We start from the raw sequence: 23,962 nt of genomic DNA on the forward strand, positions 1-23,962 counted from the left end.
CATCAATTCACAAAATTACTTCTATGAAATGAATAGAGTTCATTTGAATCTGGTGAATTCTATTTATTACTTACCATATGTGTCTGTGCACAAATCTTAGATTATGAAATGAATTATGTCGCTATTGTTCAGCTGAAGTTAATTAGCATAAGTGAGCGTACAAACCACTGGATTTAACTCAAACTAATTAGTTTCCGCCTATGGTATTCTGCGTTAATGTGGCAATTTTCCTAGGATTACACTGTTAATTCACAGAACTCTTGCTTCGACGAATAGAGTAATACAATATGGAATATATGAGTTTCATTAATATGTTTTATCATCTAAGAACATATAAACTCCATTTGAGAATGCTATATGTGGAATATATCTATTTTATTTTAATTATAAACTTGTTTATCTAATATATTTTTGCATATTTGAATTAGTTTATTATTAAGTTTTTTATTTTATAATCTGGTGCCATTGCGTTGAAATGTTTCGCATATTTTGTTTACTGGATGAATGCCCGTTTTTTTAATGGGGAAAAAACGGAAACAAATAATCAATCAGTATTGAAAGAGACTATGAAATCATGCTTATGTCTGAGAGACATATTTTCTGCCTCTGGTAATCTGCATTAACGTGCCTGTTTTCCTAGAATTGCATCGTCAATTCGTAGAACTCTTGTTTCAACAAATAGAGTGAAACAATATTTTACGCATGAGCTTCCTTAATATGTTTTATCATCTAAAAATATTTTAACTATATCAGAGAAATGTAATACGTGGAACGCGGAAATGTTTCGTTGTTTTTGTTTTATTTAATACTAACTGAATGCTCGTTCACCTTACGGAATGAAAAAAATAAACAATTAATACATCAGTTGTAAAGAGCCCTACGAAGTAATGAACAAAGCTGAAAAACATACACCAACAAAATTAAAGGAGCTAAAATTATTCCAGTTTTATGTATTCTTATTTTTTATGATTACCAGTGGTTTTACGTTATTACATTAAACAAAACATGTGTCTAGTACTTCATCCTATCGAAATAAAGATTCTATTACCAAAATTAGTTAAACAACAATGGGGTCGATAATAGAATGGCAATTTTTCACGTTTCTCCTAAGCGCATTAGTACCATTTCTACCTTAATTTTGCTTTTCAGAGCATAACTTATTTTTTTTTTATATCAAATACCCTTCATTTTAAATTATATAGTTTTTTATTATTACCTTTTAAAACATAATTCTAAAAATAACAGACACGAGGTTTCAGATATTTTCAGAAATGCTAATTTGATGACGTAGTCCACCTAGGATAGCACGTTCGCGTTGATCATTGAATTTATCGGACAGAATGGGAAAAAAAATATATAATATCTCAGAGCGGGCAATGAACTCTTTTTTTAAATGAGAGATATAAGCTAGTAAACAACACTGATGATGTCCTTAAAATATTTAAAGGAATAAAATCATATGCGAATTCATTTTTATCAATGGCGCGTTATACAACCAAAACAAAAATTTCATTTTTCAACGATCTCTTATGAACAATTTAATAGAAATGCTTGGACGTTTTTCGGGAAAGGGGGACTGAAATGTTCAAAATATCCATTCTTTTCTTGGGGTGTAAAAGTAAGTAAATAATCAATAAATCAGTACTGAAAAACATTACGAAATTGAAACTAGAACTTACACAATTAATAAAGTTACAACAATTACAATTAATTTAATATTATGTGTGGTCCTTCCCAGTGGTTTTACGTTAAATTAAGCGAAACATGATTTTAGTAAAACATTCCACCGAAATAAAACATACACCGTATTCACCATAATTTGGCGCAATACTTGATTATGTAATACTTGATTATGGAATTCTTAATGATAAGCATATCTGCCTGCAGTGTACTTTTTATCTAAAGTAATTCTAATGCGATGGGAATTAAAACACATATTTTCTTCTTCATAAAACACTTATTAAGTACTATTAACAAAATAATATTTTTCAGAAAACCTATTACTTTAACAATAACAACTTAAGTTCAACTTAACAGTGATTAAACTAACGCGCAGATGATAGCTATAATTCAAATGTTACATCTTCATTTACACCTTAATGTTAAATTAATTTCGCTAACTTTAAAAAAAAAAACTGTTTATTATTATTCTTTCTTCGTTGATTAAAACTGTTATTTATAATGCGATACTAGCCCAACCTTTGTATTCATTTCGCTTCTATTTATTCGTCTAAGAGATAGCACGTGCAACATAAATATCTATTTAACGAGAAATGCGACCCTGCTGCTCAGCATAGCGAAGAAAGGGTCGCTTCGATCCTGTTTTTAATTAACTTTAATGACGTTATTAACCATGCACCTTGCAAAAATATTCCCCCTTTATGAGGCTACTCCTGGAACCAAACTCTGTGCTTCTCATTTTTTAAAAAAAAAGAAAGCACATAAAATTCTTATTGTAAAATAAATAAAACTAGAGGCATAATTCCCAAACGATAAAGCTATTTCGTTGCTAACAACATCGGTTAAAGAATTCGTGCAATTATTAAGCCTAAAACTGTTGTTAGCGGTAAATTTTATTGCTGATTCTAATGTATTTTTCGCTTTTAAACGGTTATCAGGTTTCTTTGCATTAATGGTCCTAAAGGTTTCTGCATGCATTTTCATTTTTATAACAAAACTAAACAATTATTGCTTCGAGAGGGAGTTTATTTGATAAGAGTGTGAAACAACACGAATAACGAGTTTTTATTTTTAGAAAAAGAATTGCTGTATTCTATTACCAAAAAAGTGTTCTGTATGTGGCTAATATCTGGATAACAATATACATCTACCTATAGTAAAATATCGTAATGGTTTGACATCACCAACTCTGTTATGAGTGTAAAAATTAACGTCATATTCTGTTTTGTGGCGCAAAACCTGTGAGACTTAGAAACTTGAAATTACGAAGAAACGTAGAAAACGCACAGGAAATATAGTGGAATAAAATACATCGTTCAACAATTAGTTCGAGTATTATTAACTGTTAAACTTGACGTAAAATGTTCCGTTCAGGCTGATCTAGAGACCACAGGAATACAACTACACACTTTAATATAAAGCGTTGATATATATATTTTTTTTTTGAAATTTTAATTTTCTGAAAATAATTGCAATTTGAGGTGTTATTTTGCGGAATTTTCCGTAATTTTTTTAGTCACATTCGGGACTAAAAAAATGTGAGACTTAAAAACTTGAAATTACGATAGGATGCAGAAAAAAGTACATGGAATACGACAGAATACAAAAAAATTATCATTCGACAATTGGTTCGAGATTTAGAAGCTATGTAACTTGTAGGAAAATAAATACCATGTTTGAACTACCTAAAACCCGTTGCAATACGTTAACTTGACGTGATAAGAAACCATTTTCATTTATCATATCAGAAATAATTTTGTTTTGAAATTCCTACTTTTTTATTCCAATTTGTTCTAATAACTTCGTGGGTTTTTCGTGCTCTTATACGGCTCTTTTGAACTAAATATTGATTATTTATCTATTGTTGTAGAAATTTATTCTTTCCTCACGGGACCTTTATTTTTTTTTGCAAGATCGCGCTCGAGTTGATGATAAAATGGGAAAGAGATACTACATGTTTTTAGAGCTAAATATTAACTTCCATAATGAAATTTTTAAAAATAAAAAATAATAATAATGGGAGATAAAAAAAACTTTCCCATTCTGAATTTACATCGAGTCAGCAAGTAAAGTTACTTTTCATGTATTTTCATTTTAATGAATCACACTATTTGTATTCCTCAGCTTAATTTTTATTTAAATACAAATGCTAGCTTTTCAAATCTAGGCAATCGTCTATTTAATCGTGTATATATATATATATATATATATATATATATATATATATATATATATATATATATATATATATACCGAAGAGCCATTACATTATGACCACCCTCCATCTACAACAATGGGCTCGCCCAGGAACAATGTTTTCATGGGGCACATTAAGACCCATAAACCTTATAGAACAATCAGTCACGTCTGTAAGCTACTTGAACATAGTTGCAGACCAGGTTCACCCATTCATGGCAACAGTTTTTCCTACGGGGAATGGTGTTTACAAACAGGATAATGCACCATGTCATAAGGGTTGAATCGTCGAGGAACATTCCAGTGACTTTCAAGTCATGTATTAGCCCCCAAATTCACCTGACCTTAATCCAATAGAGCATTTGTGGTCCTACTTGGAAAACCAAATTCGTGCTGCCGCGCTACCCCCTCGCAATGTAAGGGAATTGCAAGACCAGTTGGTGAGTGCTTGGTACCAGATACCTCAGACTACCTATCAGCACCTTGTGGAATCAATGCCTCGGCGGGTGCTAGCAGTTTTGAGGGCTAAGGTCCTACATGTTATAAGCAGGGTGGTCATAATGTAATGACTCTTCGGTGTATATTATTTGTTTATAACATTTTTAAAACTTGTTTTTTATGACAAAATTTTTAAACTTATACAAATTTAACTCAAAATTGTTATAAAATTTTAAAACATAACGAGTGGTGGCCTGTTTTACAAATTAAGTCAGGACATGTTTTTTTAACTTGAACAAGATACCTGTTTATAATATCTGTTAAAATAAATGAACTATTTAACAAGATATATTTTTAGCCTAGTTTGAATTATAATTTACTTTAAGTAATACGCTTGGAATCATCCTCTTTCACATAAATTAAAATGTTTGGTGGTTGAAATTTTAAATTTTGGTCATACTTGCTTATAAAAATGCAAAATTATTTCCTATGAGATGCAGTAGCTCTCCAAATAAGAAGAGCCTTTTTTTAATGAACAATTCTGTTGATCTCGGTCTCTTTGAATATTAGCCTAAGATAATTTATAGCTTAATAAGAGACACTTAAATTTTTGAAAAAAAATAAGATATTGAAGAAGATATGAAAAATAAGAATTTAGCCGAAAGGTCTGTGTAAGCGGTAAGGACCCATGCAGCATGAAAGGGCAAATAAACGTTAAAAATCCGTTTGTCCGTTATAAGGTTTTGGTCTTACGTTAAAATTACGTTAATTTCACGTGATGATTTTCACCATTTCTTCATTCGTTAAAACGTATACGTTAAAATTACGTTAATTTCGCGTGATGATTTTCACCATTTCTTCATTCGTTAAAACGTATACGTTAAAATTACGTTAATTTCACGTAATGATTTTCACCATTTCTTCATTCGTTAAAACGTATACGTTAAAATTACGTTAATTTTACGTAATGATTTTCACCATTTCTTCATTCGTTAAAACGTATACGTTAAAATTACGTTATTTTAACGTTATCAATTTTCCCTTTAAATATTTCGTTAAAAATACGTACTTAAAATACGTTATTTTAACGTGTACATTTTATCCATTTTTTGACCGTTTTTTAAAAACGTTTTATTAGCGAAAAATTGACGTTTTGTTGCATAGTTATATTTACGTAAATTTTTTGGGATTATAAACGTAAATTTAATTGTAAAAATGTTTCAAACAAAAAGGATGAACCTGTGAGAGCCCAAGAAAGATAATCTTTTACGTCTCTCTTGAATTCGAATAAACTGAACATTGCAGATTTTCATCACAATTCATATTTAATTTTTAATACTTATAATTATTTTTGTTTCATTAAACTGGTTATAAATATTTGCTTGTTGATAATATTGAGTCGGCTCATTATCAGTAACTGACAAGGGAAATATGAGTTTTAATTCTTATATAACTAAACTATGATGAAAATTAAGAAATTTTCCAAAATACTGAATAATGTAAACATTTTCTACAACTTGACATGCAACGAACATACCGTAGAAACACATTATACTTAAATTTAAATTATCTCTGTCAAGAACAAGAGTCCTGGTGTAGTGGTTACAGCGTTCGCCTCAAGGGTACGGCGTCCTAGGTTCGAGCCTACTCTAGTGCTATGCGAATACTAATAATTATTATTATTAAAAGATCTTAATTTAAAAAATTTATTTTTCTGTTATTATGTAAAAATTGATTCACTATTTTTTTATATTTCAATTATCGCTCACCATACTAGTTAATGAAAAATAATTTTAATATTATAATTATTATTTTCTACTTCAATCAACATGAAATAGAAACGATTATTTTTGGTTAATTTTGTTAACATTTATTTATTAATTTCTTACTTTGCAATAATCGCTTACCGTATATAAGTTCTTTCAAAATAATTGCTAAGAAATGAGTCTACTTTTAAATTCCATGTTCTTACTGCATGAAAGAGACATTTACTTTATTTTAAAATACTGATTTAATTTTTTTTTCCTTCCAGAAACTTCATAAATTGTAAAAATAGAATTAAAGTATTTTGAAAAATTTATCAATCTTGATTCTTTAATGTATATAATATTTATTAATGAAAAAAAATATACATATCAAAAGACAGGTTAAAAGATAATTCTCAAAATTAGTTTTCGTAATAAAATTTAGTGTGGGAAGTTTTAAAATATTGGTTGTTATTAAAAGACGTTTTTACACACAACAACGTTTTTACAAATTTATTAAATTTTGCTTTGAATCTTGAATTTTATAATCTGGAAATTGTTTAATTATAAAATCTCAATTGCAGTAAGTAAATTATTTATGAAAATCATATATAGTAAAAAATAATATAAATTTATAAAATATAGAAAATAATATAAAATAGCATAAAATATAAATAATAATTGTAAGTTTTGTTGTAATGTCAGAAAAATAATTTTTTTTATAAGAGCAAGTAATGATAATTCCTTATTTCTTTGCAAAATATTATTTATGAGTGAGTTTTTATGTATGTGAAATTGAAGTACTTTTAAAAATAGTTAGAGAGTTCGGTTTATTTTTCCGAACTGTCAGTTTTAGGCTTTCTTGCATTAAATAGTCTGTTTTTTTTTTTTTTTTTTTTTTTTTTTAAATTTTTTTTTTTTTTTATCATATCTGGCAATAATGTTACATAACAGGGAATTTTAGTAAAATTTTCTTAGGGACACAATGCTTGGAAGGATTTAAATAGCTAATGAAGTTAAACAAATTGTTTTTAATTATTTAGATCATATAAATAAAAAAGAAAAGGATTTAAGTAAGGAAAAGAGAAAGTTCCTCAAAAATTGAAGTTAAGACCTAAATTTTGCAATGGTAATACATAGACCCTGAAAAAAAAAAAAAAAAAAAAAAAAAACACCTTTGAGGGAAAAAAAAAAAAGGTCTCGCAGTGGACTGATCGTTAAGACACGGTTCCCAGCAGATCACCGAAGTCAAACATCACTGGCTGCGGTCAGTGTGCAAGTGCCACTTGGATCAGTCTGCGTAGGGACCGAGGGTGTGCGGTATTGGTCCTCGTTAAACTGTGCTACCGTAAAGTGCTCGACTTCGCGCGCATGTCGTCGGGCTACCGAAGCGGGGGTGCCATCCCCTCCGCAGAGGATCAAAATTGTGATGGTATGTCTTCGGGTCATCCTCCGGGATGTTTCCCAGACCGTCGCCAATAACCCATTGTGCAGCTCTAGTGCGACGTAAATTAACAACAACGACAACAACAAGAAAGAGAAAAGAAGAGAGAAATTAAATATTTGCTTTTTCATATTTTGACATTAGTGCGACAAATTTTTTTCTTTGTTTTTTGACCAAGATTTTTCCATTTAAGCTTAGTTCCCGGTTAATAGGGGTTTTAAGGGCCATTCTAGTCCTTGACGGGGGCGGTGCTCGATCCTCGACACCACCGAGTACATGCGATATATGTGCTATTAAAATCTGTGGAATCGAGAGGCCTGTGGTCGATCACATTGCTGTGCCAAATGTACAGAGATCTGGAGAAAATTTCCTACCCCTTCAGATTTAAGTCTAAATGGATGATAAGCCTAATGTACAGCTCTAGTGCGACATAACTAAAACTCCTACCTTCATTAATTCTTTGACACATTATCTGTTTACACTGTGTTATCTGGGAATACAATTTCAACAAAATCGTTTTAATATATACATACATTGCTTTTAAAATGAAGACAAATATCAGCAAGCGAACAAACAGATTCATAAGAATTTACTTTTTTTTTTTTATCTAAAGCACTGAAGAGAGAAACGGAACGCTTAACGAAAATGGATCCTTCCAGCTAAAATTAAATATAAAATTTTTAATATATTATATAAAAATAACTTGATCCACTGGAAATGTTAACAACTTGACACCCTTTTTTACCCTTATTGTTATAATCAAGTTTTCAAATGCATTATATTACCTCTTTTTTTTTCTTTTCTCCAAATGAAATCGTGATTTAAAATGTGCTTTTTATTTAAATGTGTATTTTTTTTTATGTAATAAATATTTTATGAATTTTTTCAAACTATTATTTTTAACACGGTCATCACCAACAACTAAAAATGATACCTAAATCATGAGACCATGCCTTTATGCATGCCAATTAATGTATGTAAAATCTTCACCCACGCAGACCAGAAAAACAAAAAATAAGCACGAAATTTGAGAAATAACATGTAATCATGATAAAATAATTAAAATTAACCAGAGATAAATAAATGTACATGTTGATCCCATATTATGTTAATCGATAAAACTTTTACATTGGTGGATGTAGTTAGATTAAATCTTTTTGATTTGATGGAAGATGTAACGTAGAATGTATTCTACAATATCTTTCTTACTCTCATTTCGGATTAAATGGAAATCCTACAATTTATGGTTCATTGATCAGCCTATATGATGCACAAAAAAATCAATGTATATTGTTAGTTTTACAGTTTTAAAATATAACATAATTAATGTCTCATTTAGTTAAATTACTATAGTACGATCCTCTTATTCCTAACGATTGGAAATGAAGTTCCTGGTTAGAGGAAGCAAAAAAGTGTAAAGTTTTAAAATAAATAATCACGTATTTTAAATAATCTTGTATGTCTTCCGAATCAGTGATCTTAATTTATAATATTTATTCATGTTTGTCTTTTAATAATAAATTATTGTTAATAATAATTTTACATTTCCAGAGCATAAAACAGCAATTTTTATGAATTCATAAAAATTATCAAAAGCATTAAAATCGAGTTTTTTTATGTGCAAGCTATTCAAATAATATTATACTAGTTAAAATAAAATACTATTATATCTCTGTAATGAAAATAACATTACATAACAATATAATTCCATTTTTCTTTAAGTCATGAGGTAAAATAGTAATAATTTTTTAAAAAAGGCTTGACAGTTTTATTTAACTTTTTTAAAAATATTATATGAAAGTTATTCTACAATGTAGCATTTTATTCCAGGTTTAATTAGAGTAATAATAAGAAAAATAAGAAGAAAAATCAAAAATAGAGAAAAAATTGATTCACAATATAGATCCAAAGTAACTCTCCACATTGCTTTCAGTTATTTGAGTTTTTGTTTTACAAGTGCATTAAACGATACTGAGTTTCAACTTTTCACTCCTTTTCCGTGGGAACAAGTTCTACACAAGGATTGCTACCCCTACACTAGACGACACTAGTTGCATTTATTTACATTTTTGCACGCGTGTGTTTATATACGCCGAATTCAATGGTAAGTTCTTTTATTCCTTACTTTAATTATTACGATTTAGAATGTTAATTCATTTTAATGCTTCACTATCAAAAAGAGTAAATAATTATTGTAGTTAATTCTACTTGAAATAAACACAAATATTCTAAGCCTATCATTTGCGAAGTTTAACAAACTATGACAAAACGTAACGATTTTGGAAAAAAGCAAGAGAATTTGTTGAATCTCATTTACTGTGCATAAAATGTAAAGAGACGAAATACAGACCCGTTATATACGATTGTTATGCAGTTAAGATATTTTTAATAAAATCATGAATTTTTGGAAAGTTTTCTGATGGCACCTAAGCTTAATCAAGGAATATTAATCTAGAATGCTGAGTTAAACTAGTTGCGATCTTATATAAAAAGAATTTCTATTTTAAAGCTTTAATTATCAAAATTATTAAATTAATGCTGCATTATTTTATTCACCTGACAAATTTTGTTGCTATAATAAATAACAATTAACAAAAAGTAACAATTATAAGCATTATTCTGAAGATAATACTTAAATGTTATTAATCATGGTTGACTTTACACACCAAAATATGAGTAGAGGGGATATTTTCCTTCTGTGATTTGCTGCGCCTACTATTGTGGATTTCAAACTTGCATACATTTATAAAAGAAAACTTGTAGAGGTTTGCCAGGGGTTAGTGGCTACAAGATATACCCTTTTGAATTTCTTCCCATGTTTTGTTTTCAGTGTGATGATAGTCACTGGAAGTTACCAAGACCTGTTGATTATTCTGCCACAGGTGATGATAAACAAATTTTCCGGAGTAGAAAAGAATTTTAGCTAGATTTATAATGTAAATTTTTCTGTTTCACTAATTTTAGGGGATATTTCTGTATATTAATCTGTCACACTAACTACAATAGCCAAGCTACCAAAAAGATATAAACTTGAAATTTTTTAAAAAAAAAACATGAATGTTTGCCAAATGGTTACGAGTTATATCTTTCGAGTCCGTCCCTTTCTGTGATTTTTTTACTTTCTTTCAGTTTCTCCGATACCAGAAGTTGCCAAGACGTGCTGATTATTCTGCCATTGTTCATTTTATAGAGATCTCCCCTTATTTTATGAATCAAATAAAAGGGGATGTTTCCCTATTTGAACTAGATTGTGCCAACTAAAAATGTTGAAACAAAAAAAAAAGAAAAAGATTTTGTACTTTGCAAAAATTTAAAAAGAAGTATGTAGAAGTTTTCCTGAGGGTTGTTTCAACTTATATTCTCTGAGTTACTCCCATTCTGAGATATTTACTTAATTTTTCGTGGACCACTGGAAGTTTATAAATATTTAGCCATAGGTAACAACATAGAAATACTTATTAAACTTTTAATTCTCTATTAGGGTTACTTCTGTATTGTGAGCAGTTATGCCAACTGCTATCGTCCAGGCACCAAATAGATTTCTAACTGCTAACTTTTTAAAAGAATATGTAAAGGTGTGAGAAAGGTAGCTACGAGTTATACTCTTCAAGTTGATATCCGTTAGTTAATTTTTTTTAGTTCCTCCTAGTTGCTGCGTGGAAGTTGCTTAGAAGATATAGTGATTATTCACCGGCAGATCATGATACGGGCATTTTTCTTACTGTTTTGCCTACTCAGTACGAGATGGCAATTTTATTAGCAAATGAGACGAGACAAGTTTTATGTGTGAAACAGTCCTATCATATTGTTATTAATTTGAGCTGTCTTATCTACTTACCTACTATTGTCTTATAAAGTATAAAAACTATTAGTTGTTGCATTTTTAAAAAAGTTGAGTAGTGGCATTTTCTTTTAACTTTACCTTTTTAAAGAACCAATGGTTAAACACGCTTGATTGGGGTAAATTTTACAAGAGTTTATAGCAGATGGTTCTTCAACCAAAATGTCGTGGAAGTATCATCTTAACAAGCTATTGCAAGAGAAAACCTCACATGGACAAAAAAGTTTTTTGACTATTTATTTTGCAACATGATATCTTTAAAAAAAAAAAGAAGATAAAACACCCAGTTGAACATTTACTGGAAATTTTTCTTCTTATTTTTGAAACAGTTTTTGAAATTTATCAGCTAAAACGATATGGAAAATAATTGCAGTAATTTTCAATATTAAATTATCTTTAGAATTATTCTTATTCAAGCTTTTATTTAAATTTACATTGCTGTTTAAAACTTTTTTAATTCTTTTATAGTCATTGTATTCTAAAAATATGCCTAGGCAGGGGTCTGTCAAGGCCAAATTTACTACCGTTTAGCGGTACCTTCACAAATTAAACTTTAGAAAAAACAGTAGTTTCACTAAATACTTTTTCTTATAATTTTATTTTTGTATTCCTTAAGAAACGATAAATCCATATTTTTGTGTTGATTTTTTAATGTAGTTTTTAATTTTTCACAAATTATGTCTAAATTTTCATAAAATAGGTACCTCTCAGAAAAACCTAGACAGACCCTTGCTAGGTGAAAAAGTTCAATTGAAATTTTTATTGCTAAATTTTTCTTTTAAACAATTTTTGTCTTAGTTTTTTTACCTAGCTTTTTACATTTCTAAAAAACTTTGTTTTTATTAACTGTATGACACAGTAATTAAGAATGTTTCTATTGACTTTATTCTTATCTGGAAAATATGATAATTGGAAAGACTGAGATGTAAAGCTTTAAAATTTTATTTTGAGAATTAAAATAGATTTTTCTGTTTTACATTTGTATATAATCTTTTCTTTTTGTTAGTGTTTTTAAGATAACAAAGCATTTTAATAACATATTTCTAATAGATTATATTTTAGTTAATGTTGCTTTATGGATACTGCTTTACAGAAAATATTATTCTTAGCATGGAAGTTTTGTTGTAACAATTATGATAATTTTTTTTTCTCTTTCTACTTTACTTCATAACTTTATTAAGTATTTCTGGTTTAATTTTTTGTTTTCCCTTTAGCCCATTCCACTAATATAGATAAGCATGGAGTAATTTCCAATTATAAATAAACTTATTTATTCGTAAAAAATATTTATTAATGAATGTTTTTTAAAAAAAATATTGCTATAAAAATATATTCTGCATTTCACCATTTTTTTAGCTAACATTCTGTCAAACCATTACTCCTTACTTCTCTAGTTCTGAATAATAAATGTGCCCGTATAAAAATATGTTTGAATAATTTCTATGTTTTTAAACGTATTAACTGAATGAATTTTCTTTTTCATAATCTACCTATTGATGTACTTCTGAGGAAGATCTTTGAAAAGGATCTAGCTTTGAGAATGAACCTCCATCAAGTCTCATTTGAAGGTACCTGAATTAAGTATGTCTAAAGAAATAACTGTATTTGAATTGTTTCCTTTTTTCTTGTACTTAAAAATGGGTAAAAAAAATTCGTGAAATTATAAACATGAACAAATCAATTGTTAAAAATTATTTCAGATTACTTTTGCTGATATTAAAAATCGTAATTAAACATTGTTTACATAGGCTGCCCATGCTTCAATAACAACAAATAAAAGTACTCAAAAATTTGTCTCTTAAAATTAATTATCATATATTGTAAATATATTTTCCATGTACTGTAGAATCCTAATTATTTGATGCACAATCATCAGCCTTTGCACTATTCAACTAATTTATAATAGAAGTTTCTGGTGTAAGTTTCATCGTTAGTATCAAGTAGAATGGTAAACTGTTACTGTTTTTACCACCACTATTTTTGCTGTTCCAATGTTTTATTTCACTGGCACTTAAAAAAAAAAAAGTGTTTTATCTGCATTAAATTAGTCTTTTTATTCATAGTCCTCCATAAGTGCAAACAAATTCTGAAACTTCTATTTTGTTTTTAACAATTCTTCAACGATTATGCAGATTGATGAATCCCTCAAAGGCTAAGACTACTCAAACCAAACATTTGGCAAACATTAAAATAAATTATAAAATGAATAAACAACATCAATTGGAAATTCTCGGGGAATTAAGATTGATACATATTGCTCAGTATTTCAAATCTCCATGGCAGAATCACAGCGACATTGTTGCAGAATTTTACAGATCTCTTGCAGAAAGATTTTTCTCTTGAAAGGAAGAAAATATTGCTTTTCTTTTTTACAGAAATATTTGAACATCCAATATTTGAATCATGCATTTAGATAATCAGTTTTTGACATGCTCAATTTTCACCGACGTAATGTTTTGATAGTATTTTCGGCAGTTACTGATATTGATTTTCATTTGATTCTTAACCATCTTGATATATTTAAGCAATATGGAAAACTCGAATCGTGCATTTGAGTATCTCTTTTTTAAGGCTATCTTTTTTTTCTTTTTTTCAAAATTCTATCGAATTTTTAGAAGTTATAGATGCTGATTTCTCCTTAAATTTTAAATCCGATATTTTTTATACGATATTATTTATTGCAACCTAATTTCAAAGTGTGACACGCTTTTGAGGAGTCCAATTTACGTAATTACATCATATATTTTTTTTGGGGGGGGGGGGCAATTGCTACTACGGATTTCATGATATTTAATATTTTTTTATTGTGATGATTATTTACAAAATGCGAAGAAGCTAGTAAAGTGTGTGTCTTCCCACCAACAAAATGTGAGAATATAACCCATAATATTAAAAAAAAAAAAAAAAAAATCGTGTTAAATTAAGAAAATCATTATTATTATTTTTTGTTGACACAGCGTATTTGCCATTTTAAATTAGCAACATATATGTTTGTTTGTATTAAAAGTATTTTGCAATTAGATATTAGTGCTGGAGAGTTTAGTCGCAGATAGCTCAAAAACATTCTGCTACAAGATTTCAAATTATCCTTGTTTTAATTAAACTAAGCCAATTGTATATATGTTTATATATATATATATATATTTTTTTTTTGTACATCTGCAGTTTTCTACAATTCCGCATATTAGAAATTGAACTTTCAATATTGTTAACTTTAATCAATGATTTTATATCTATGACTGTACCATAGCTGCCAACTGTTCAGAATTTTTCGGATTTGTTCCTAATTTTTATATCAAATCAAAAAATCTGATATTTTTTATAAAAAATCTGAATTTTCCTAAAATTTCAGTATTTTTGTTTTTAAATCAAACCCTAGTTCTGATCGCCACAAGCTTCCTGTGATCATTGTGCAGAAGTAATTTTTAGTAGCTTTTTATTGGAAAATACTATTCCAATAGCTGTTGCTGATCATTTCACTAAATTGAATCTTAAACAACTATTATTATTTTTGAAAAAATGTATTACAGTATTTAAACACATGCATCAGAAATATTTGCTTATGTCATAGATTATTATTTACCTGTCTTTTATAATTTGGAGAATAATAATTATGTATTAAAAAGTAATGGTTGTTTTTAAACTATTATACCGGTATTCCTAATTATAAAATATTATTATTATAAATTTCCCTCAAAGGATAGTGTTTATAGTTTCGTTTTACTAATTTACTTAAGATATTTTAATATTTGTCAATTAATGTTAATATTTAATTGTTAAATTTTTGTCTTACTCTCATAATTGGTGCGTAATTTTGTGGCATATAGTGTTCCTAATTTTTGATTCCTAAGGTTGGCAGTTATGCTATACATATGATATTTTCTATTTATATGATATATCTGTCTATGATATTATCACTTTATTTTTATAAAGTTTTTTTTTTCAATAACTTCTGCACTGAATTATTATGCTTACATTAAATGAAAAATTTTTTAATTTCATACTGTTTGAAAACATCTTTTATTTAAATATCTTATTTTTCCAAGTGAATGTTTTTGTGTCTATTATTTGGTGTTGAAGTATTAATGATTAAAATGCTTTAAAACACAATTCATTGTGTATATCAAGGTTGCAAAAAATGCTTACTTTTCTCTAAAAGAGTTAGACTGACTAGTTTTCATTAATTTATTATATTTTCTTGCATTTTACTGTATACATTTAGAATACTTATGTTCCAACTTTTTATTTAAACAAAAACTATTAAGTAAAATTTATGTTAAATGTCTAATATTGCAGAAAACTTATATATCTTGTAAATTAAGTAGTTCATGCAATGGAAATTATCACTACTACAAACTATATGAATTACAGTTTGACAAAAAAATATATATTTGTTTTCACATCTTTAAATAAGTTAAAACTTTTTTTGATATATCTGCTCTATACTTGTTCAAAAAAAAATTTTATTTTATTTTTTTGCAAGGGTGTGGAAAGTTGGTAATTTTGATTTGCTCATATATATATATATATATATATATATATATATATATATATATATATATATATATATATATATATATATATATATATATATATATATATATATGCAGCATTAAAAAAGATAATTTCTAATTAGTTCCAAGCATAAAATTATTATTTTTTGAAACAATTTTAAGTTTAAAGCTGTTCCTCAATTGTTTTTATAGTCCAAAATTGCTATACTGCATTACTCCAAACATTCTGTCATGATGCTACATTTAACTAACACTAACTGGTTTTTTTTTTGAAATTTTTTTATCCAGTCCTTTTAAAGTGGTTTAAACAAATAAAGTTTTTACTGCCCCCAAGCAACCTGATAGTAACACACTTGGGTCAAGGAACACAGAACCTATTTTTCCCACCCTGGAATTTAATGCCCCACCATTACTAAGAATTCCGTTGTGGAAATGAATTTCTAAATCACCTAACAGCTTTCTAATGTATTTTGGAGTAAAGTGTTATGTTTTAGCAGCGATTTTCCAGAAATTAAAGAATTTTCAAAATAACCATTTTTTGTATAAAAAAGCTTTAACAGAGGCAATTGTAAAATGTAATTCTTCACTTGAACTAAATAATATATAGTTTAACAAATTACTGAATTTGTTAAAATTACTCCTTTTGTATATTAAAGATACTGTTAGTGTTAAAAGGCATAGTATTTTTACTGTTTTAATAAATGAGAAATTAAAAATTACGTAAATGAAACTAATCGAATTGTGTTTCTGAACTACAAAGTTCTTGCAAAATATTCTGAAGAGGAATGAAAATTGCACCCAAGGAGCAATAAGAAAATGAAAAGAATGAGAGAGAAAAATAAAATTCTGATGATAAGTAAATAAACAGAAAGTATAGGGCAGCTTTTAGGAGTACTTTACCTGACAACGGGTGCATGTCGTGGCAAGTATTGCGGTTATGAGAAAAAGTAATTTTAAATAGGGGTGTTTTGTGAATAGTTTTGTCTTGATTTTAGGTCAGCGTGGGTAAACCAATTGACACCTTTATTCCTTCATTGTGCTCTTACTTGTTACCAAAGCAGCCGACAGCACCAGACTAAAAGTCTGGAGGAGTTCTCCTCAAAGCCACACGAAAAATAATTTAATGTTTTGTTTATAACTTACTGCTGGCTTCATTGTAAGATTTAGTTAGGATAAAAAAAATATTAAATATTCTAATTCAGATTTGTGCTGTATATGTATATAATTTTGTCATGTAATATGTGATTAAAATTTGTAAAATAGATTTTCTTATATCTAAGTATTTGGATGTACTCAATCGATATATACTTAGTAGAAATTCCATGAAAATCGTGTTTTAATATTTTTTTAAAATTTTTTATTTAACTGTATTTTATCTAGTCAGTATTGCTTCGTTTTAGAAATCTACTGTTGGTTGTAACAATTTAATATTATTGTCCGGTATATTTTTTTTCATATGCTAAAATATTTATTTGTTTTCCAGGAACATTGCAGTGAAGAGGTGATAGTAACAGCGGGGTGGAAGAAGTTATGAATGTTTCAGATCTGTAGCGATGTGTTATAATTGTAAATCTATATATTGTAAATATATTGTATGATAGTTGTAAAATAAATAAAACTTAATAAATCTTATTTGATTTAATGTTTTTTTCTGTATTTAAAATTATTTAGTTAACTGCTCTTCTGGATTAAAAATTGTAATTTTACGAACATAAGACTTAGAAAAATTGTAATTTTTGTAAATAAACAAATCAAATGGTAAATTTGGTTAATATTTTTTTTTTACTTCGTGTGTGTGTTAAAGTAAATTTTAGTCAAATTTTTCAAGCTAAAAACTAAAATATATGCATTTAAAAAAAAAAAAAAATAATGAACCCAAAAGCATTCTAGAACAGTAGATAATTTCCAGCAAGCAATTTGGAAACATGGACTTCAGCAGAGCAGTAGATTTATTAATTTAAACTAAAAAAAAAAAAATATTTTTTCCATAGGGGTTTGGAAAATCATGTAAGTATTGAGTATTTTTTTCTTCTACCAGTGTTATATTACTTTATATTACAAACTTTTAGGAATGAAAAATGTAAAAAATTCCTGAGAGACATGAAACTTCGTAAATAAACCAGTATGCTGCTGTGAAGAGGTAGAAAGATTTGCATTCCATATTCGTTGAGTTATAATTTGAATTGTAAAAATTTACAGAAAGTGTGAGATTAAAAATAAAAGCTTTTTCTAGGATTCTAAAAAAAAAAGAGCATGAATATCGACTATTTTCCGTTATTTTAGTTTTAGTTCGAAAAGAATTAAAAGTTTTTTTTTTAAATAAAAAGTAAATGCTATATTTTTTAGTGTAATTAGTGCAGCATAAACATTAAAATACGGAATGGTTTCTTTCCTTCTCAGTTAAAAAAAAAAACTTAAAATATGCTATTGTTAACAATTCGGTTAAAATTACGATAAATTGAAATTAATTTAGTTAAATTTACGCGAAAAATTTATTAATTCACCTAGCTCAAAATAAGCGTTAAAAATATTGATATATAAGCGTTAATAATACGTAAATAAAGCTCAAAAATAAGCGTTAATAATACGTAAATAAAGCTCAAAAATAAGCGTTAATAATACGTAAATAGTATGGATAAAATGCGTTTGTATTTTGGTTAAAATAACGTAAAATGTACGTAATTTTAATAAAAATAAGCGTTAAAAACACGTAAATATTCATGGTGAAAAAAACGAATTTATAGAACCAAAAATATACGTAAATAGTTTGGTGAAAAAAACGTAAAAAATACGTTAAAAATTGGTTACGAAATTCACCTTAGTCAAAATAACGGCAAAAATCGGTCATTTTTACGTTAAAAACAACCCAAATATAAACGTTTTTTTACCTAATTCTAGACTACCACTCGAAACGCAAATAAAACGTTTTAAATAAACGTTTTTTTGCTCTAAACCTTGTGGCATTTTAACGTTATTTTCACGTAATTTATACTTATCTCTGCTGCATGGGGAACTGTCCTTGCATCAGAACGGTTCTGGGTTCGAATCCCGGTCAAGGCACGGATGTTCTTTCCTTCTCTGTACTATCTGTCCTGACTGCGGGAGCGACGTTGGTCCACCTAATATGGTGCCCCTGAAAGAGAGGCTAACAAAATCGCCCTGTAAATGCCTGAATTGACGGATGTTATCGCAGGTGGGCATTGGAAGAAAAAAAAGATTTCAGATACTCTTTGTTATTTTTTCAAAATGTATTTTAATGCTGCTTCATTAAGGGGAATGAACAACGAATGCAATTATGCGTAATCAAAAGGATTCAATAAATATGTGTGGTAACGCGGAGTAGATACTTAATCACCTAGAAAGTGACTTGGGGGTATTAGGGGGCAGGAGTGATTTCAAAAGAAAAACAGGTCTAATGATTGGACCATCCATTGTTAGCTAAAAGAGTTTCTAATTCTTGAGGACATTCTAAAGTTGATAATTTGAAACTTTCCATTTTTTTAAGTTCATGGAAGGATTGTAATGGCCTCGAAGAGAAACGAATTTTAATTGAAAGAAAGAATTTAGTACAATTATAAGGCATAAGTTATGGAGTACAAGTTGTAAAGCACAATTTAGGTGATTTAGGAAGAAAAGATATAAATAAAAACATTGTAAACTATTCTTTAACAGATGGATTAAGAAATCAGATTGATAATTCAAATGAGCATTCCAAAACTGTAAAATTTAAAAAAGAAAGTGTAAGCACGGAACGTCGTGTTTAACTGAATGCGTGCTGTAAGAACAAGTATGTTATTGCAAAAATTGAGTGATTTAAGAAAAAAAAATATGAATAAAAACATTGTAAGCTAGACTTTAATGGATAGATTAAAAAAACGGATTAATAATACGAATGAGTATTCCAAAACTGTTACATTTAAAAAAGAAAAGTAACGCACGGAACGTAATGTTTAACTATAAGAACAAGTATATTATTGCAAAAATTGACAGAAGTTTCGAAAACTCTAGCTTCAGAACAACAGGATATAGTAAAAAATAGCTGGCAAATCCACACATATAACAGGTAGGTCAATCTTTTCAGATTTATATTAGTATTCTGAAAAAGAATTATTAAAAAACTTTCTTCTTTCAAAAATAAATTGCATGAAATATGTATTTTAAATAAATGAATGTAGAACTTTCAGGGTTTAAAATTACGATAAATATCACATTTTACTGCATGCCACTCCAATTTTGATATTACGAACTAAAACTACTAGGAATTTAATCTTAAATATTTATTAATGTTCTCACTAAATAATCTACCCACGAAAATATTTAGCGCTCATTAGTCAGGCGGAACCAGCAAATATTTTCTATTAAATATTCACGTTGAAAGACTTCGCCAAGCTCGTTAAAAGTTTGACCCTAGAATTGCCATAAATAAAAAGAAATGGCAATCAACACCCAGAAGTGTATGAAAGGGTCTCTCAGTCGCATTAGAAATGCAAAACAGGTCGTTCTAAAGAGGAAGAATGGAGCTCCACGAAAAGATGAGTTCGAAGAAAAGAAGAAATACGAAGAAAAGAAGAACTAGAAATCCACCGACCTTTCTGTAAAAGTACCGGTATCATTTTATAGGAGATAGTTTTAAATTTAAGCCGTCAGGTACACTGTCCAAGATGGAAGAAGCTTTCAAAGACACAATGCAAAGTCATTATAAAAAATCCATGCAGAACTGGAAGACTACGAGATACTCTTTGCTCGCTGTTGTTATATATTATTTGATGATGCATAAAATTTAATCAGGAACTCCGTTAAATTAAAAGAGTAAACGAGACGTGAAATAAATTTCTTGTTTTCCGTGCATTCCTTTCCGAAATTTATGATGGAAATTATAAAACAATTTTAGAAGAGCCAGTGGAAAAGATTGAAAAGTAAAATTCTAAACTGTAACGAGTAAGAAAAGATTTTATTTTAAGCTTATTTATTAATTGTGAAGTTATTTTAGGTTTTTATGTTCCTTTTTTTAAAATTCTCTGAAGTTTCAAAGCCAAGAAAACATTTAGGAAAACCTATTTTTTTTCCAGATTAAGCACCATTATTTTAAAAAAAAACTCAGTTTATTCGATGAAAATTAATTACTATAAGGCGTTTCAGTGCTATATTCATATAGCGTCATATAAGCTATGAAGGCCTCTTTTCAACTGCCGAATTTTAAGCGTTTGCTTCACAGATTTCTTTAAATCTTAGTTTCATTACAATTTATGTTTACAGAGCCGTGATTGGGCAGGGGATAGAGCTTTCGTCTTCCAATGAGATGAACCAGGTGTCAAGTCGATGGCTGGTCAATACGAATTCCATATCAGGCTTGCACGAACCATAATGCTGACATAAGATATCTTCAGTGGTGGACGGATCATGGGTTAGAAGGGTTTTGGTGGGAGATTTTGGTAGTTTTTCCTCATCATGTAAAGCTATAATGTGGGTTAGTTCTGTCCAAAAGTCCTCCACAAAGGTAAATTTCTCCTAATACTTGATCCAGGAGTCCCTTGTCTTCTGGATTGGGTTCAAAATTACAAGGCTACGGAGTTTAACATCAGTAGTCTTAAACCCAAAAAATTAGGTCGGTTGTTCAACGACGGTAATAAAAAAATTTATTCTTAAAGGCATGGAAATTTAAAAAAAGGTAGTATAAATTTTTAACAATGTGTGTACATCAGACCAGCATTAATTAATATTTGGTTTATGTTCGATGGTGACGATGTTTTAAAATATAAGAATACATACATTACTCAATCATTTATCAATAAAAAAATTAAAAAGTTGTTCCCTATAGTGTTCTTTCAGGAAGATATTAAGTAAAAGTAAACAAGGATTGATATTCATTTTCCTAATCTAAGCGATTACAATAAGTAAAGTTCACTTCGAACAGCTAAGATAAAAAAAAAAAGCAGCGTAATGTCTTTTTTTTCAGACGAAGAATAAACCTTTTTCCTGGTATGCATTTTATTAATAACATAATAACAGTAAGTTAAAAGAAAGCCTCCAGCTTGGATATTATTTAGCCCTAAATTGAATCATACAAATCTATACTGAAAAAAAAATATGGTTAAGTTCCAGAATGTGGTAAAATTTAGCGTGTTCTGGCTCTATAGGAAGAAGCTTAGTAAGTTTTTCGGAAAAATTGAAAATAAAATAAGATTTTACAATATGTGATAAAATTTAGAAACTTTGGAAAATGTGATAATATTTTATTATGGTACTTTTTATTAAAACCAGAATATTTATAGAATGGAAATTAACGATCAATCTCAATATATTGTAGCTGAACATTAGTGTCCGAAACTTAACCAGCTTCGAGTCCAACTTATCTTGATATCCTAAGTTACCCCGAATGACGGTAACAGTTGCTTGTAAATTTTCTTCCACTTATTTCTGGACCACATATTTGAAGTAAAAGATTTTAAGAACAGTTAGTCATTTGTCTAAAACGAAAATTTTATAGCAATGTCGTCTTAAAAACAATATTTTCAAATTCTGTAATAATCACCAAATCATTTACGCAATAAAATTTATTTTGCATGCAATCTGCAGCATGTGAAAAAGTCACTTAGGAGAAAAAGTAAGTACAATAATTTAAATCCAGACTACTAATTAATAGAGAAAATAGTTATTGACTATTATTTTAACTATTCAGATAAACACTTACTTTGTACAGTTTATTAAATGTATGCTTTATATCAGGACTGAGATTTTTATATGAAATATAGAAAGCTAAGAATAAATTATGACAAAAATGTGTCTATAAAAATTGTGTGTCTATGTGTCTATTGTGAGTCTATAAAAAAGACTCCCAAGAGGGTGGTAGGAATGTTACAAGTTCACTAACTTAAATTAAAATGTTTTTTAACAATTTTAAGCAGATGATTTTGTCAAAAATTTTATTTTATTTATACTATAGTTAATAGGAATTTCAATTTGCAAACGTTAAATTACGGTAGTTACAAATTAATTATTTTATGCTTCTATTAATTAATATTTGAAAACAATTAAATATATTAGAATTTATGTAATTAAAATTATGTTTGCATATCGTATTTTGATTTAGGCGTATTTTTGATAATAAAATATAACTAGACGTAATTAAGTGAGAAATAGAAAAACCTTAAATGGGCATCATAAAACTAATTAACAAAACTCATTTTAAGCAGAATATAATTAATTTTTAAATATGTCAATATTTAAAAATACTGGAAAATGATTTTATCTTGTTTAATTAAACATCTTGCTTTAAAAGAAATGAATAAAGGGAAATACGTCCTGTTTACATCTTCCAAGTATTTTAAAAATTTATATTTATTTCTGAAATAAAATGATTTTTAAAGTGAATTGTTAATTGAATAAATTTAATTGATATACTTGGCAGGATTCGTGGATTCTACAGTTTAAATCTTTTATTTTTTATTAGTCATTTAGTTAAAATTATTATATTTAAGTTAACTCAATTTTGAATATTAGTTCTTCCAACTTATCTTATATGAACAGGTAAAAGTGTTATTTAAATAAATATATATGGCATCATGCAATTAAACAATTTTATAGTATAATATTATTTAATTATACGAAATGACAGGCTTTATCCCTTTAAATTTACATAAATTGTATAAATTATTTTATCATATAAAAGTTATATTGGCTATATGTTGTGAAGTTATTTTGTAATATATAAATTTATTTCATGCTACAACATAAGGATTTCTAACAAATTCAATTACTTGCTAACTTACTTAAAGAAATCCGTAAAGTAAGTTTAAATTAATTTTGACAAAGATATGGAATAACATATATTTTTATTCTTTGGTCTAAGCCTCATATAAATATCTTATATATTATCTAACAATAAATAAAAGGAAATATTCCAACTTCTATTGAGAAAAAAATAATAAACTACTAGTTTTTCAATTAAATGCAGTGCACTATTAAAATTTTCATTCATCAATCATGTTTTTTATGTCAAGTAAGTAGTTTTAGAGTAGAATGATTTACAGTGAATATTTATTTTTCTTTTATTACTCTTCCAATTTGAGGTTATTTTTGATATAAGTTGACTTGTTTTGTATAG

At 27.9% G+C, this 23,962-nt stretch overlaps 1 protein-coding gene and 2 long non-coding RNA genes across 5 annotated transcripts in view; 2 read left to right on the plus strand and 1 right to left on the minus strand.

The window, feature by feature from the left end:
- LOC122269136 (cell adhesion molecule Dscam1) overlaps positions 1 to 23,962 on the minus strand; it is a 398,009-nt gene that overhangs the window by 357,670 nt on the left and 16,377 nt on the right. The window lies entirely within an intron of this gene.
- LOC147802521 (uncharacterized) lies at positions 9,201 to 11,792 on the plus strand. The gene is made up of 2 exons (XR_015430039.1): positions 9,201 to 9,607; positions 10,985 to 11,792. It is a non-coding gene; the product is annotated as an uncharacterized LOC147802521 (long non-coding RNA).
- LOC147802522 (uncharacterized) lies at positions 12,834 to 17,490 on the plus strand. The gene is made up of 2 exons (XR_015430038.1): positions 12,834 to 12,925; positions 17,342 to 17,490. It is a non-coding gene; the product is annotated as an uncharacterized LOC147802522 (long non-coding RNA).

The sequence above is a fragment of the Parasteatoda tepidariorum genome, chromosome 10 (assembly GCF_982258835.1).
Source record: "Parasteatoda tepidariorum strain Cologne lab strain chromosome 10, Ptep-v5.0, whole genome shotgun sequence".
Lineage (NCBI taxonomy): Eukaryota > Metazoa > Arthropoda > Arachnida > Araneae > Theridiidae > Parasteatoda > Parasteatoda tepidariorum.